This window comes from Hypomesus transpacificus, chromosome 9 (assembly GCF_021917145.1).
Source record: "Hypomesus transpacificus isolate Combined female chromosome 9, fHypTra1, whole genome shotgun sequence".
Lineage (NCBI taxonomy): Eukaryota > Metazoa > Chordata > Actinopteri > Osmeriformes > Osmeridae > Hypomesus > Hypomesus transpacificus.
In genome coordinates this window covers 19613585-19616514 of record NC_061068.1, presented here as the reverse complement: position 1 = coordinate 19616514, position 2930 = coordinate 19613585, and positions in this window count along the sequence as shown.

The window sequence follows — 2930 nt, the reverse complement described above, 5'->3', positions numbered from 1 at the left end:
ACCAGAGTGAAGACAGATAACACCATTGTGCTTCTGCTCCCTTCTTTCATCTTGCCCACATCAAACATCCACAGATTGCAGACGAACAGCAGCCATGCTGTTTGGTAGAGATAGTCTCTTGCTTTTGTGAGAATATAGATGGTAACCAGCTAAAGGAGCTAAGTATCTCTGAAACCCCTTATGTGTTTTGCTAGTCACGAAACAACTTCGACAAATACATAGAGAAAGTGATGTTTTCCTTTTGGTGGACTTGTGATGTGTCGGGACTAGCATTTATCTATTTCCCAATGGTTTGTTTTTAATATCTACTTCCAACGTGAGTCATTCTGTATAGACCAAACTTAACGTCTGAGTCTGAATGGGAGGTTATGGAGGAAAGATAGGGGTATTTGTTTGAGTAAACTACTGACACGGTGGGGGGTGAAGCGGCAATGTCCTGCTTAGTTCCCTTCCCCTCACTGAGAAAGAACTGCAATGGAGGGCTGGAGTAGGAAGGCAGTGTCTGTCTAATGGAAGAACGTCTGATGTTTATGTTTGTGTCTCTGTCCTACTAAACCATCTGGTTTAGTGTTGTTTCTGTTTGACTCCATGGTCTGCTTGTATCTGGTGGTGTGGATGTATGCGTGTGTGTGTCTGCCTTTCAAGACGACTCCATCCCCTGCATCATTCTCACCGACTCGTGACACACTGAGGCCTGTGCGGGTGGAGATGGACCCCACATCTGGATCCCATGAAGGATCTGAAATGAATGTCAGACGCTGTGGTCTCTTTGATCTGGTGTAGCCTCACTAGACAGGCATGTTTCATACTGGGGAACATCACCCGGGTTGGCCTGGGCAATGAGTCGAAGCAAAACAAATCTGAATTGCTTCCATTTGGCGTATATGTATTGACCATGGTATGCGACGTTCTAGATACAAAGGGAATGCATTGTGTGGACATCATTTCTTGAGGAAAATAAGAAGCGGCATCTGTTGATTGTTATCTATTCTGCGCAATATGATATTGCCCAGCCTTGCTGAGACCCGTGAAAACCAAGCCCTTGGACATAGACAAAGAGAATATTGGGGAGCGAGGGAGATGTAGATGGAGTGTGGGAGAGGAGCTCTGTCAAAATAGTGGGAGAACCTCAGCTGTCTTGTCAAACCAGAGGGAGGCGAAAAGAAGCGAGGAGAAACAATGAAACAAGTGGGAATACCCGCTGTCAGTCTAATCCCTGCCAAAACATCTGTCCACTTAAAAAGACCCCCCCACCCCCACCCTCACCCCCTCCGAGACTCACACAGGCACATCTGTGAAAAGAACCTGAGACAGGCAAGCACTTGCCCTTTTCCGAGCTACAGACAAAGTCAAGAGCTGAAAGATTTCGCGTTGCGGGTACTTCGACTATATATTTGAGCATTTCTTGTGGGGAGCAAAGAGAAATGACCGTCGATTTTGCTCTCTCACCGAATGAAAACATTCCAAGAATGTCCGGGGTGGGAGGTGGGGGTTGGGGGGCTTCTGGAACCTGATGATCACTGGATCCGAAGGTCAGAGACATGAGGTGAACCTGAGTTGAGGCGATTCTTATTAGCAGAGCCCCATCTGTTGATTTGTATCACTTTTTGACTGCTTGGTAAATATTTATTTCCTTCCTTACGTAAGGACAATTGAGGGGCCAGTTTTGGGATAGCCAATATCGATGGAGAGAGCTCTACAAAAGAACTCTTCAACACTGCATGTCAAGCCAATCATTCACATCGAATATATATATTTCTTTTTTTTACATGCTACTGTGACACATTTCATTTCTCTCCATTGCTATTTCTCTCTCTCTCAAAACAAGAACGTTTCAGCAATTTGAGTTCTACGGCCACCAAGGCTGCTGTCTACACACACTAGACTTGAGTTTCTTTTGCACGCAGCAGCCCTTCCAGGAGCAGGCTCGATCCCTCCTAGAGAGGGTGGGACCCTACATTCCTTCAGTCGGTGTGTGGAAGCAGCAGCACCCTTCCCTTGCCTGTTTCTGCTGTTGGACCTTTTCCTGGGGCTGCTGCTCCCAGGGCCCAGTCTCGATGCCCTACAAGTCCTCAAAGTCATTGATCTGACAAGACCAATGTGATCCTTGTTAAGTGTTGAGAAGCACAAGATTCAACCCATCCAACCGTGCAATATAAAAAAAAGCCACGAAAGAATAGTCGGATAAAAGGGAGAACGAAAGAAAAGATGCCTTTTTTTTGTTGAGAATTCAAATGGGGCCCGGCTTTCTCTTTGAAGTGAGCCAAACTTAGGGAGGCAGCCCCGTTGAGCAGAGAAGAACTCTGGGTAGAGGAAATGAGAAGGCCTGGAGCGGACAACTGCAGTGTGCAATGACAGAAATAGGAAAGAGAAGGATTCTGTGAGATTCAGTGATTCTTCCCAAAGCCCCGATGATTGAGAGAAAAAAGTGATCTGTAAAAATGGGGATAGATTTGAAAGTTCTATTGAAAGCTTAAGTGGGATTGGTTATAGTGTGTGAATGAGAAAGTATGTAATAGTGAGTGTGTGTGTGTGTGTCTTCGCATGCATGTGATTGTGTTGGCGTCGTTTTGGTATGCATGTGTCTCCTGTGTCCATATAGCCTCAAATACGAATAGGAATTGAAATGATGTGTCTAACAGGGTCTTTACTCACATCAAAACAAAAATGAATCATTCAAGTGTGTCTGGTGGAGTCTGCCGGTTAGTGTTTCTGTTTGTGTGTGTGAATCCCCAGAGAGGGTTAGGGTTAGTGAGAGCTGTGGGGCTGCTGCAGCCTCTGTCTAAATAGCTTGAAAAGCCTGGAGGGGGATTTCCTCTGAAAGGGAAAGCTTCTCTCCTCCCCCCTTCGAGGGCTCTCTCTCTCACCCTCCCTCCGTTCTTCCCTCTTTCACTTCATACCCCCCCCCCCCCCGCCTCCCCCTCTCTCTC